We start from the raw sequence: 15,262 nt of genomic DNA on the forward strand, positions 1-15,262 counted from the left end.
TTTGATAGTCGACGTAATCGTGACTAGTCGACTAATCGTGGCAGCCCTACACTGAAAAAAAGGGACTGGCCATCTCTTGGATTTATGTAAGCATCTTGCATGTATTTAACACAATTGCCTCATGTTTTAAAGATAAATGTAACTATATAGTGTAAAAACGACATGATATGCAGAAAGGGTGTATTAAATTGTTCATATCATGTTCAGGTGAAGTAAGTCAATAAGATAGCAACGTTAAATCTCGTGAAACCACGCGTGATTTCATCTCGCGGGCTTTGGATCGTGGTTTAAAAAATGCATCCATCTCAGGCAAGTCGAGCAGCCAACTCTACGTTTTTTGGTATGTCTTGATTTTTTGAATTAATATTTACCATATTTCAGCCAAATGTAGTTAAACGTCTAGAGTGTCGCCATGTAACATGCTAAAAAAGAGCCGTTAGCTTATTTGCTGTTTTATCTGTTGTCAAAGAATTGGCGCTTTTTCATTTGAATTTGTCTTTGGCACAAGAGCCGTAATATCACATTAAACCTAATTGCGAGGCACTCATAACATAATTTGGTTTTCTGTGTGAATAGATTTGTCAACTGACTCTTCAGTTACATTGTGTATTTACTGCACCGTGGTGTTAGTGAGATTTTGGACATTGAACAGCTTTAGCTAATATCATCAGCGGTATTATGCTAGCTTACATCCCTACCCCTCCTGCCCTCACCTGCTGTCCTTTTGTTTTTGTTTTTGTTTTTGTTGATGCACATTGAGAGACCACATCTATTCTGCATTTCACCAGGAGTCAGCTGATGGATTGTGGGTTCAAGGTGTTATGGTAAGAAAGTATATTCTATTTTCGCTTAAGGTTTCTGTAACTTAATTATAATAGGTTTTTTATAATTATTAGGTGCATGCATACTCAAATAGACCACCCTATTAATACAACTGAGAAATCCAAAATCTGCCATAGGTTTAACTTATACCTGTATGTATTGTCAGAAAGGTGATTACTGGACTCACATTAATGCACACTTGAACTAAAATGAGGTTGTAACTTGTGGGTTCTTGGGTTGCAAATCAGAAATAAACATCTTTGGATTTTTTTAATCCCATAAGATCTGGAAACACAGTTTTTATTCAACAAAACATTACTGATTATTAACCAAGCACAGTGCCTGCTGTTATTTCAAAATAATTTTATGTCATTTCAGATGAAATGCAGCATTCCAGTGCATCCCAACCATGCCTTTACAGTCAAGGTTTCTGACGGAGCTGAGTTTCTCTCTGACAGTCTGCTGAAAGTGTTTGCAAAGTGATCGGGGGAACAGGGCACAAAGCTAAAGGATGTAGCTGCCATAATGACAGTAAGAACTTTAAAATTCTTTAACTACAAAGTGTATATGTATTGCATTAGGTCAGTAAAAGATTTTTATGCTGCATCCATTGAAACAGTCAACTATTACCTGTGAGTACTGATTCCACCGAAAGGATGCCATAATTTTCGTCATGCATTTACTGGCCCACTGAGAAAAATTGATCTTTTTAAAAAAATAAATGTTCTGGAAACTATATATCCATAAAGTTGATGTCAAACAGGAACTTTTGATATTGCTTTGTAGATGCTGGTGTTGCATGTTGACTGGTTTAAGTTTTTGTCTGGGATCATTTTCTTCTGTGCTACTGAAAAGTTCACAAATCTCTGTTTTCTTTGTTATAATACTTTAGGATGACATTAATGCTCGAAGGGAGTCCCTCATCAAAGTGCTCCGCATCTGTGTGAAAGACAATTGCAACATCTTGGTGCAGGAGTTCATGGTGAGTGTTTTATGAGTAGATTGTGGCTTTGCAACATTTAAAAATGCATTTAGTTATCCACTTGATCCTCATTGGACTGGTTAGGACCAGTAGTCCTCTTTAATAATTTGAAGTTCACATGAGGCCTGGTAGTGAACTCGGCCGCCGGCCCTTGAGGCCCCACCCCTGTATTAGGGGTCACATCAGTGTGAAAAAACTTTAAATTTGTCATTCTAGTGAACAAAGGAAAATCCCACCAATATTTACATTAGCTTTTGTTTGAAAAAAAAAAAAAAGACCAACAGCTAACCAAATTGTGGGGCTGAAAGTCTAAATTCTAACATCTTCTGAGTGACAAAACCTGGATTTCTGATGGGCCGGTGTCTTTCTAACAAAAACTAATGTAAAGCATTTGAAATTATTATGTTTTTCACTCTCTCTTAGAAACTCTGTTAGACCATGAATGGCAGCATGGCAGGCCACTCTTTGGCTATAGCTATTTACTATGTTGCTTGCATTGGTTTAAATTACTCTAACATTAGAACTGGTAGATTCAAAAGAGATGAGTTTAAAAGGGAATCTTAAAAAAATGTTTTGTGTTTAACCAGGACTTGACTGAGGCCACTGCACAGATTGAGAAAACCACAATGAACATCTGTCTCCAGAGGATGCACCAGGCAATGACTTTTCTGATGTTGGCATCATCATCGAGGGTATAGTAGTTCTTCAAGATCTGGATAACGTGACCTTTGCAGTAGCCATGCTGTTTGGACCTTTTTTATTCCTTCAATAGGAGTTACCCATCACAACTCTGCTACACTTTTGAGGTGATTCAAAGGGTGGTAATGGAGTTGGAAGCAACTCAGCTCTCAAGAAAAGTTCACAACTAAGACAAAACTGCTTCTGCAATGAAAGCTCACTGTTATGCATGTGAGGTGACCAGCTCTAGGTGAGAAGACATTTAAATCTCACACTTGTTCTGCTGCATTTTTGAAGCTCAATTCCAGGAACAGATCGCAGGGTTCATTTTTATATACACTGCAACTGCCATGAGGACGAGCCGTTTTTTTGTTGTTGTTGTTGTTGTTTGTTTTTCCTTTTACTCTGTACAAGTTCTCTGTTTGGCAGCATTTTTAAATTTCTCTTTGTATTTTTTCTTTCTTTTACTAGTGAAGAGATGTAGCATGAACAGTTATGCAGTCTAAATATCCCATATGGGCCGTGTGAAATGGTATTTTCAGTTTCATTCAGTTGAAGTAAGGAACGTTGAATATTTCTAAGTGTGCTGTTTTGAACCAAGATGTCACAGTATGATCAGTGCTGTAATTTTTGACAGTCACTGTATCAATGTTATTTTTGCATCTCTTGAATAAAGGTTTTGACCTGCAAGTGCTAATTTCTTTAGTTATTGGGGTAAAATGGGTAATGTTAATAGGAAGGTGTTTGCCAATTCAGTAACCTAATTTAATGTTAATGGAAACTAACATTATCTCAAATTGTTTAGTTATAATTGTTGTTTAACTGAATCTTGACGTCAGAGGCCTTAAATAGAATGTTTTGATTTGTTCTTTCCCAACATTTTTCAAAAGAAAGAGTCTAATTTCTTTGCTGTGATTGATTCCAGAGAACACGGAAGAACTGACATTATTTAACTGTTGATTTATATAGATTCAGTAGTGGAGTAATGTCAGTTTAATTCTTTACCTACTGTCAATGCAGTGAAATTAGACATTTTGTTTTGAAAGGTTACTGGTGGATGCCAGCAACCATCTTGGAAGAGGACAATATAATCTGTTATAAGGCCTCCATTTGAAAATTGTGTATTTGATACTAGAATATAATAGCAAAATGTAATTTGAAGATAACATGTAGTATTTAAGTGACCAAGTAGTATTGGGTAAAAGTTATTGAATGGTGTTGGGATAAAGTGAGAAAATTGTGAAGGATTAAAATATTTCAAGAGCTCAAATTACTTCATCAAAACATGTTTAAGTCACATTTTATCAACACAAATTGCACAGGTTTATTGAACATGAATAAATTGTGTTAATTTAACTCAATTGTTTAAGTTGCTGCCAAAGCAAAACATCTGTGTGCAACAAATGTCCACCATTGAATTAAGTAAATCCAACAACATATTTTTTTCAGTGTACTCCTGATATTGATGTGATTTGTTGAAATAAAGTCATGAGTAGCAGAAAAGAAAATATCACTTTCAAATGTTGTCAGTGTAGACCAAATTCTTAGATATCAGCTTCAGCAGATGAGCAGCTGTCAAAATCACCTGCTAACAGATGTTGGTTTTCTTCCATCTGATAAAGCCTCAGAGCGTCTCTGAATGATCACGTGGCTCATTAATAGACGCTCTTCTGCAAATCCTACCTAATGAGTGATTATTTGACTATTATTTACTGTTGCTTTCCTGTTAGCTTGAAGCAGGCTGGCCATTCTATGTCTGGTATCAATGACGTTTACCATCAGAGAACTGCTGCTCACTGGATTTTTTTTTTCTCTTTTTTTGGGCAAGTATTTGTAAATCCTAGAAATGGTTGTGTCGGAAAATCCCAGAAGATGAGCCATTTCTGAAGTAGTCACTTAGATAACTCTTATTCTGATGCGGTGACCCTAATAAAGTGGCTCATATGTAGGGATGGGTATCGAAAACCGGTTCTTGTTGAGAACCGGTTCCCACTGTTTCAATTCCTTGGAATTGTTTGCCATTTTTGCAAACGATTCCCTTATCGATTCCAGTCGCCCCGAATGACGTCACCACGTTGCGGAGCGTCATTTACCTGGCAGGAAACACGGCGCGAAAGCGGCTCAAACGCTCAAAAGTTTGGTTATACTTTATGAGAACGGATGACAACAGGGCAACTTGCAGTACTTGCAAAGTAGATACTTCATTTAAGGGAGGAAACACTGCGAATATGCAAAAGCATTTGCTCACAAAACACGCGATGACCTTAAATGAATGTCGTGTTTTTAATTCCGCTCCAGACTCGTGAATCTCAACCCAGCAGCAGCGGTAACGTTTGCACGTCCTCTTCCTTTAATGCGGCAGGTAAATAATCAACTAACAGTGCATATTATGTTAGCGCGATCTGTCTTATTACAAAACCTGCCATTACTGTGCATTTAGGTGACCATGATGAGAGAGAGAGTCTGGCTCAGATGCTGGCAGTTCTCGCTGCAGTCTACCGTTAGCGTCTCCTTTCAGGCCGGATAGACGAATGTCACCGAGCAGAGACTAAGTTTGTGGTAAAAGGCTGCCACAGCAGATGCCCCCGATTTTCGGTAAGTGAATGTGTTTAATTGTAGGCAGGGGCATTACTGGATATTCTTGTGTAATTGCTACAGAATAATTTATGTTATACTTTGTTATTGCTACAGAAGAATATTTATTTTATTATTTTACATTTACAATTTTTTTTCCTGGGGACCCTGTGACACCCCATTGAAGAGCCGTAGGCTGGATCTCTTAAGATCTCACTGCTGGGTTTGTAAGGCCATGTTACTTGTAAATTTCTATCTTGTTCAAAGAGAAGATATAAAACAAAGTTCTAAGCTAATCGAACTTGGTGTTCTCCTTTTTTAAAAAGAATCGATAAGAGAATCGATAAAGAATCGAATCGAAAATGGAATTGGAATCGTGAAAATCTTATCAATACCCATCCCTACTTATATGTATATAGAAATATATAATAAATAACATAAGTCTTTCTGTGTCTAATAAAATAACGCAGTATAAAGTATAACCACAGGAACTGCAAGCAGAGAGAGAATTTCCTATAACAGCCTGGTAATTATCAGCTGAAAAGAGCCGTTTTTACTCACCTGACTATTGAGAGTAGAGACAATGAAAGATACAATGTTCTCCACCTCTTTGCTCCAGTGATTCATAAAACACAACCAGTAGCTTCTCGGTGTGATGAATGGCCCATGTTTTATTTTTAACTTGTAGCACTTTGTATTGATCTTTTCTTTCATTTGGAGCACTTAGAGCAGAGGGGAACAAGGACAGATAACCAATGAACTATCAGCAATAAAGATGAACTACAGCACCGTTTTCAGCCACTGCTCCATTCTATTTTCAGAAATTCAACAAAGCAGATTTGTCTACAGAATGTATGCACAGGAAGAGCCGATCATGTAGTTGGGGCAGTCTATTATGTTGTAGATATGTGCAATAATAAGGATTTTGGTAAGATGCATACCTTGCCTGTGGCATTCTGTTCATAAAAGAGTTCATAAAATAAACCCCAGCAGTTTTTTAGGAAGATAAGTCAAAACAGAAGGAGGCTAAACAGATAAAAATGATGTATGTATCTACACAAAATTGTTTCTTGTAGGGTTCTGGAGAGTTTTATATGTAGGTGTGAGTTTGTAGTGTGACATTAGAGCTACCAGATATACTCAGTCATCTTTGCTCATTGAAGACAAACTTCCCATCGATAAGATGATGTGAAACAACATCTGTAGGCTTGATCTTGATGGGATTCTGTACTATCTGGGAAACACTGTGTGGATACAACTTGTCAATAGCTATTCTAACTCACAAAACAAAATACAAGGATCCGAATTAGCTAATGTGTATGTTTACTAAAAGACCAGCACGACTGTGCCTCAGTATACAAAGGAAAGTCCATAAAGGCATGGGTGGGTGAGTTTAGTGTGAAAGAAACCGACTGGTCTGTGCAGAGCCCTGACCTCAACCTCATCAAACACCGTTGGGATGAATTGGAGCAGAGATTACAAGGCACCTCAAAATGCTCTCCTGGATGAATAGACAAAATCACAGACACAGACCAAAATCTTGCTGAAAGCTTCCTCAGAAAAGTGGAAGCCGTAAAAGTAGGCCCAGGACCATATTACTACCTATGGATTCAGAGTTGCACTCCTGTAGGTATAAAGTATTAGTGGCCCAGTACTTTTGTCCATTTAGTGTATTTCTTTAGCAGAGAGTCTATCGCCTCTTCTCACCACATGCTGGCAGTAGTGCACAGCAAAAAGATTAAAAAATCTTCACAGTTTAACAAGTGGGGAAACTGATTGACCTGTAATGTTAATTTCCCATACACCATTATAAGTTGTGAGAAATTATTAAGTACTCAAAGTTATTAGCTTCCTGGCTAATCTTTACTGAATAGACTGTTAGATGTTTGATTTGTATTAGGATCCAGAGATACTCATGATTTCAAATGAAATAATATATGGTAAAATGGACTGGTTCTTATACATCACTTTATGCAACATGTCTCATTTACACTTCAGTTAACACATTGGGACCTTGCCCAAAAGACAGACTGGGGCAGGCAGGGATATAACGACCAACCTCCTGAGCTGCAGCCAACTTTCAATAGTTCTATTGATATAAGCGATTTTCTTTTGAATGTTGTACTTGAATTTCACAGATAAACAAGGACAAAGGTTGTTAATCTCTTCCTCACTATCATTTACTTTGTCTGTCGCAAGAACCTGTGGGTTTTGTTCTTTGTGGCCAAGCCAAACTTTATGAATATAACTTTCATCAAAAGCTCAACCCAAGTCTGAAATTAATACCAACAGCATGAGTGTTACAGTAGCTCCTAGATACAAGAATACCTCGCAGTTACTCAATCTAGGAAGGTTTGTGCATTCTCAAAGATGTTAACTAACGTCTTAACAACAATACCAGTGCCATTGTAATAGGATCACATGCTATAAATCCTCAAATGGTTATTGTCTCCAGCAACAGCGTCACTTCAGTCACTGAGTTCACACCCCGTCCCTTTTATTAGTGGCCCTTAGACGCCACCAGATTTGTATGGTCAAATTAAGCAAATGTGATATTCTCGAAGTGTTACATTTCACTAGATTGAATTGATTTGGCAGATGCTCTTGTTTAGCTGGGGGAAAAAGCATTTTGCGTTATGGCAACCACTTCCAGGCAACATTTTAATGTTACTCAGTCTAAAAAAGGCAGCAGATTTTAGACAAGACAACCTGCTTGGATTTTATCAAACAACAAAAACAAGCAGTTATCCTAGGAACGTCTGACAAGATTTTTGAAACAAATTGGAGGTGGTCGTATAGCTCAAGCAGCACAGCTGTACAAAATGAAATGACAACTGCTACTTGAAAAATCTCAAGAAGAGCCAAATCAAAATAACTCTATTTTCAACACAAGCGACAGATTCACAAGTGTATTGCACATGTAACTGGATTATGGGTAGCTCTTATTTTTAACAGCTCGGTGAGGATAAGCTCTGGTGGCTTCTAATTTAATATAATTGAGACAGAGTGATGTGAACATGGAACATTATACTTTATTTAACTCCAACCATCTGCTCTTTTTCAGGGTAGAGTGTCAGGGCACCGTATATGGTGACATATGTGGAATAAAATGAGAAAAGAGCGGCTCATTTTAAAAGCAGCAATCCTAAATCAAATGAAGAGCCGAGTCCCTTAAGAACATTTGCACAGCTGTATTATTATTATTTTTTTTTAATTTATGTTTGACAAGGAGCATCTCATCTTTTTTTAGATTTTCTCACTGAAGAAGAGGAGGAAGAAGAAACAGTGTTGCCCTACAATGTGAAACAAGAGACGAGGCAACAACACAGTGTGTCAAAGTTGGCTGTTGACTGCAACACGGCACAACACCCTTCAAAATAAAGCCTTGTTTCTTTATAGGTTTATAAGTCAGGGTGAAAATCTAATTCAGTGGCTTGAGTTGCATAACATTCAAAACATGCAGAAGCAATAGTGCACATTGTTTCTCTGTAAGTCCTTAAAAAGACTCAACCATGGACCACTTCAGTGTTATTTGGTGGCTGGCATGGGGGTTGCGATGTTTGGATTTCACGGTGAGATTCAGCTCAGAAGGATTAGAGATGACTACACTTTGTTATGGTTAAAATACTTTCAATGTTCAGTAACAGCCAGTGAATCACATAGTTATCTGTTCAAAAACCAGTCAAAACAGTCTCATGACTAAGTGATTTTACCCACATAAGTTCTTTGCAGTATTTCTTTTTACAGTAAACTGCATTTGGATATTTATTATTTCCACAAGCTTTTATCATCTTTACCAGGTAACAGTGTCAGGTGACAGGTATCAGTATCTGTGAGACTATCAGGAAGATAATTTCCAAATGCAAGCTTGCTTGATTAGACAAAGAATTTGCTTTGCTTATTTTGGTATGAAATTGGGTGACTGAGACAAGCCATGGACACCTCATTCATTCTGGCGGGTGTGTGTCCAAAACCTCAGAGCGTCGACTAACATGAAGAAAAAAAAGCTTGGGTTTTGATTTTTCAGTAGTATGGATGGAGCCACAGAATCACTTTGATGACTGCTACTTCTATCTAGTCAATCTTTCTGGATATCGTAACAAAACTAAACACATGAACATATGAAACCTTCCATTTGTACTGGCTTGTTTAATGACAGAGAAGAGTGTAATGGTGTGTTGTCTCCAGATGCACAACATTCTAGTGATAAGAACTTTGAAGATCAATCTTCTAGTAGCTAATTTGTTTCCCTGTTATTCACACACCCAGAGCTGAATAACTTAGTATGAGATTTGTATCTGCCAAGGGAATCAGCTGAGCTACTTGAGTCTAGGCACAGTGAGATTAACCTCCTGGATCCAGGAACCAAATTTCCTTTTTATAAGCATCGTGAGAAGGATCTTATTCCATTCTTTGAAATGGACGATCACTTTATCTGTTGTGTTGATGTTGAAGGTCTTTTGGCTGCAATGGGTTGTAAGTATGATGCAGATAAGTGTAGGCTGTTCATTAACAGCTCAAAAGCCAGGCTAAAATGTGTTCTGCATAATGGCAGTTAACCTCACCCTAACATAAATTACAAAAAAAGGCTATTAAGATTAGGTTTGCAATCGGATCCATTGATCACTATTTGTTGCAGAGGGTCACTGATGCGCTAACGCACAGGGCAGTACATTTCACTGTTAGAGACCCCCAACTGTGTGTCACTCATTGGTATAGAAAGTATCTAACAAAATGTCTGACTGTTGATGTGTTGGAGCAAGCTCAAAAGTACTTTTAGTTGGAGTCCAGCATGCCTATTCGTAACCCTTTAAAAATTCCCTGGTTAGATTTAGGCAATTGTGTGGCTCTCCTGGGAGCCACACAGGTCAGTCCATTGTTTTCAAAAAATATATGGAGTTAGGTAATAGAGAAAAGTGGTTAAGGTTAGAAAAGCTGGCAGGGCTGGGTGTCTGAAAGTCTTTGTTGCCAGGACTGGAAGTGGCTGTTCAGGTCACTTCACCAGATTAGACATACCCCGGCTTTCCCCCCTCCAAACTCCCCAGGGAAAAGAGGAATTCCAGAGGGAGACTGGCAATGCAGCTCCCAGGAGAGCCTCAGTCATCTTCTGTTCCTGTGTTGCCTAAACCTGAAAAGGTCATAAAAGGTTGCAGATGACCACACAGCTCCCAGGGGAAAGGCCCCAGTATGTCTGCCGCAATGGTCACTTCGCTTGCCTCCACAACCTCGCCTTACAGTCGCTTGCATTTATACCCGTTGTTAAGGCACAGGAAGCTACTGTAGTATTCTCCTGAACAACAAGTGTCACCACTTAGAAAATATTGTGACATAAGCTCTTACATAGGAGAATAAAAAGTCAAACCTGGGGGCCAAGACTTTTTTAGTATTCTTCTGCAAAGTTCTTTTGCAGTGTTGTTCTCCTCAAACTTTCAAGTTTTCAAACTGTTCCAACATCTCCCTTTATATGTCTGTATGTCTCTGAGCTTCTGTACTGGAATATAATTAAAATGGCGATAAAAACCGACACTATCATACACTCGTATGTTCAACCGACTTACAGCGTCCACGGTTCAAGGTTACAAAAACGAAGATGTGCATGACCGGCTGAAGTGTACCAAAGACATGCGCAACACATGATGTGACATCAAAATTGCCAAGCGACACCTACAACACAGTGAGCATAATGGCCCATAAGACAACTGCACAAATCGGCACAAGCGCTACATGTTAACTTATACCTAGAAGTGTGGATTTCAGGACACAACAACAGTAATACGTTTAAGGGGTTAATGTTGTGTTGATGTTGACGGTCTCTGGGGTTCAATGGGTCGTGAGTATGATGAGTGAAAGATGTTCACTGACATCTCAAAAGCCAACCTAAAATGTGTCTTACTGCATACTGACAGTTACTTTGTATCTGTGCTAACTGATCATTCTGTCCACTTACCATTTCATCGTTTTTTCTGTCCCATAACAAATCAGGGCCACAATTTTTCATCAGTTAATCAAAAAATGAAGTCACATGGTTTATTTCTTGGTTTATCCAACCCAAAGTTTAACAATTTAAAAAAAAAACAAAAACAAAGACACAAGCAATTTAAAAAGGAAAAAAAAACCCCCAAAAAAACCAACCCTGCTATGATTTCCTTTATGCGGTCTGTGAATGTTAGCATTTCGCTTTTTGCGTTGCTCTGCTGTGATATTACAGCCTTTATTGTCCCCACCAAAGTTGATGCACTTCCTTCCAGCACTAATATGAATACCACTAGATTTTTAGTAACAGTATAATGTCAGTAAATGTGTCAGTAATGTGAGTAAAATGTCAGTGAACCCACAGACATTAGTCACCCTCCATATGGTTTTACTTCCAAAATACTCTTGATGAAAGCTGAAATCCTTTGGAATCTCATACAAATGTAACATTCTGGTGTGAGACAAAAACCCCACTATCATAAAGAAACCATGAAGGCAAAGTGAATGTAAAAGTTTTTGTTACTGAAGTTTCGTTTTTGCCTTTCCTTTGGGAACACGAGGCGGGTCTGGGCCTGCGCTGGAGAGTCGGCGCAGTGGCAGGATGGCTGCTGTGTTGCCTGGGATTACTCCTTATCCCCTACCCAACCTTGTTGCTGGTCACGTGCTCTATAATGTTGTACTGTGGACATTTATGTGCTTTCTGTGCAGAGGAGTTTTTTTGTTTCCTGTTCTCATGCTGTCCTCCTGTAGCTCAGCATGAGTAGAGGTCTCTTTTTTTCCTCTTGTACTTTTCCCATTGTAGTGTACATTTCAGTGGTTTTTCTGTAATGCAACCGTTCTCTGACTTGTATCCCCATGTGATGTCTGTGTTGTGTGTGTAAGGTCGGGGGGCGGGTTTATTTCACTGCAGGGCAACCTGCATGTGGCAAATAAAATTTGAACTTATAGACTGGCTTTCCCATGACTGGTCCTGGATGACTGATTTCCATGGCAACACCCTTTTTTCACCTCAAAATAGGCCCCACCTTTTATCGTATTATGGAGGTTTGCACTTGAGTGTTAAGAGGGCTCTCCTGCCTTCACATATTGATCCAGCACAAATTCCTCATTTGAGTGGATGTTTTATTTTTTCTGAATGGCTAGTGGTCTCTATGCATTTCTTTGGCTTTCATGGATGAAACTTTATTTCTAAGTCATATTATTTTCTTCCTCTGATGAGTACATTTCTAATTCCTTTTATTTCTATAGTCAAACAAAAAATAAAATACAAAATCCATTGAAAAAAAAATTAAGAAAATTGCTCTTTCCACATCTGTGTTTAAACTGCTGAGTGAGAGCAGAGTGCTAGCAGAATCCTTACTTCAGAGTCTGGACATGAGATTGTTGATGATGCGTCTTTGATCAGCACCATCTCTGCAGTTTTTTTGCTGAGTGACCAAAAATGGGGAAAGCCAAAATGTAGCTCTGTTGCTCCTAGGCTGTAATTAGGTCTGCAAGTCTGACTTCTCTATATTTGGAAAGTGTCCAACATAAAACTCACCTGGGAAAGAGTTGTGTTAGGAACAGAGATGAAGAAGACACTTTGAAATTTTATTCACACTGAAGCTCCCTTTCTTCTTTTTTATTTATTTATACTTTAAGTCATCATGTGACTTTTTTTTCTCTATAGAGGCTCAATCTTGAAATATGTACAATGTGTGTGGGGTTTTTTTTCTGTTTTTTTTTTTATTCGACATTTCTCAAAATATCAGTTGTCTGATTGGATGGGATATCCAGATTCACTCATTTGTTCTGCCCTCTGATCTGACGAGACAGAGACAGGGCTGGACTAGTAATCTGGCATATTGTGCATTTTCCCAGTAGGTTGCCGCACTTTTCGGCCGATGGAGCTGTGCACCAGCTGTACAAGAACGGGCGGCAGCTTATTTGTTCATTCTCATTACTGACATTGGAGTGCCCAGTCAAATCTCTTTCTGTGATCAGCCCCTACATTCACTGTGCCCTCAGGCAACTTGCAGAAAAAGTTAACTGTGGATGAAGTCGTGAAAACTTGGAGCTTGAAAGTGCCATTGTGTCTGACCAGTCCAGCCCTGGTCTGAAACAACGGTGCTCAGGACTGAGAAGTTATAATGTCATGTGGCTTTGTGCATGCCAAGTAGGAATATAACCTGTGGGTAGTAAAAATGCTTTTTAAACAAAGTCACAAACAAACTTTATAAGCAGTTGTTGTCAGATTTAACAAGTGATTGTATACATGTACATACATTTTATACATTTTATGCTACAGTGACCATTGACATCAAAGTTATGGCTCTTGCACTATTCATTAAATAGAAGGTGCTGCATAGGTGCCTAAATTGCTCCCTGGAGGTGTTGCCCAATTTTGGGCATGCCTAAAAAAGATTTTTCTCTTAATTAAAATTTGCATGATTAAACCAACTTGGCTTCTTTGAGTGATAAGAACAAAGATATTTTAAATACAGGTGCTAAAACCATTTGCCATTATGGACCTAGGAGCTTGACGTTGAGGCCAGCTAAAGAGGAAAAGGGAGAAAATGTGAGACCAAAAACAAAGAAAATAAAGGTATGTTGGGAAGTTACATGAAAGAGTGATGGCATTACCTGTGTGTACATGAGAAGGAGAGTTAATGGAGGTTCCCTTCACATGGTATCATGATTAGTAGACACTATGAAAACGTCTTTCCAGACAGCCCAAATACAAGTTGTTTTTCTTTTAAGAAAATTTGTAAATTTTAAAGGCAAGTCAATCCTTTTCTCCATTGTGACTTGAACAGACAGTAATGATGACTAAGGAAAACAACATCAAACATATTTGGACTTGAACCTTCAGAGATTTAGAACAGTCAGTGTGCTTGAGTAAAAATGATCTGAGGCTGATATCACCAAGCGGTGTCTGGTCTGAGTTATTCCCCCAGTGAGTTCGGGGTAGGTATAGTGGTTGCCCCATGATCAGAAGGTTGGTTGTTCGAATCCACTGAACGGCTACCCTGAGGTACCCCTGAACAAGGGGGAAAAAACTAGTTGGAGAGAGGTTGGTCAGAGGTGTGTATAAATGTTTATATTAGGACATGCATGTATGTTTAAACTACTTACACCAAAACTAGAAGAGACCAAATTGGTTACACTGCCAGCACATTGAATTAGTTTTAATCTACACCTCGTTGTCCTATTAATGAACTACTTCTAGCTGCATAGTTTCCACTAGTTCATCTAAGCACAGCTGGGTTCCACGATTGTGAGGAAAGGCTTAGCATGTGTTGTTATACCCAGCAATAATAGACAAGAGGCTCCCACCCTCTAAGATATGCAACATGTCTGAGAGGTTGGGTTAACCCTCCCTTCTAATGAAAGAGTGGGCTCTGTTGAAAGTTTCTTCTAAATGCTAATCAAACCATGGGTAAAACCATCTGTGGCCATCTGAGCACAAATAATCACAGCATGAATGCTTTCTCTTCTGCCTGCTATTTTACATTTTACTAAGGTAGTGTTCATAAAATAAAAATTAAAAAAAAACCTTCAAGAAACATTTTTGGCTGCAGCACTGAAGCAAAATTTTTACCTTAAAAGCAAAGTCACATTGTTTGGTACAGCTCACTCTTTGTAAACTATTTCAACCAGTGAGAGTCAGCACCTTCCACCTCTTATATGGTGACCCATAAGCACAAGTGTACATATCATCATCTAGTCGACTGGTTACGTATTTTCAATTTTTTTTTCTTTTTGGGGGTTTAGTATCGCTTCTGTCAGTCTGCCCCAGGGCAGCTGTGGCTACAACTGTAGCTTTCCTTCACCAGTGTGTGAATGTGAGAGTGAATGAATAGTGGAATTGTAAAGCACTTTGAGGGCCCCGAAAAGCGCTATATAAATGCAATCCATTATTATTATTAATAAAATCCACATTCTAAAAGTTGCACCCGAAACTTTATAACGTTCAACTGTTTGGTCCCTCACAAGTCCTTCAATGAATTGGAACACTTGTCATTGTCTTATATTTCATGAAAGTGGACATTGTTCACTGCATTCCCTGCACTTAATCTTGTGTAATGTAATTATTAATGCACATATAATAATAATAATAATAATAATAATGGATTGCATTTATATAGCGCTTTTTGAGACCCTCAAAGCGCTTTACAATTCCACTATTCGTTCACTCTCACATTCACACACTGGTGGAGGCAAGCTACAGTTGTAGCCACAGCTGCCCTGGGG

At 38.5% G+C, this 15,262-nt stretch overlaps 2 long non-coding RNA genes across 3 annotated transcripts; both read left to right on the forward strand.

Annotated features, from left to right (window-relative positions):
• Positions 1–296: 296 nt before the first annotated feature.
• Positions 297–3,906, forward strand: LOC308398514. 2 transcript variants are annotated; one of them, XR_013971960.1, is made up of 5 exons: positions 297–340; positions 761–824; positions 1,201–1,353; positions 1,715–1,804; positions 2,392–3,906. It is a non-coding gene; the product is annotated as an uncharacterized lncRNA (long non-coding RNA). The 2 variants fall into 2 exon arrangements; XR_013971961.1 differs by lacking the exon at positions 297–340 and having other exon boundaries at positions 355–824.
• Positions 3,907–4,440: 534 nt separating this feature from the next.
• On the forward strand, positions 4,441–10,578 carry LOC308398441. Its single transcript, XR_013971954.1, has 3 exons — positions 4,441–4,844; positions 4,923–5,077; positions 8,307–10,578. It is a non-coding gene; the product is annotated as an uncharacterized lncRNA (long non-coding RNA).
• The last annotated feature ends 4,684 nt before the right edge of the window (positions 10,579–15,262 follow it).

The sequence above is a fragment of the Rhamphochromis sp. 'chilingali' genome (genome assembly GCF_963969265.1).
Source record: "Rhamphochromis sp. 'chilingali' genome assembly, chromosome: 6".
NCBI classification, from domain to species: domain Eukaryota; kingdom Metazoa; phylum Chordata; class Actinopteri; order Cichliformes; family Cichlidae; genus Rhamphochromis; species Rhamphochromis sp. 'chilingali'.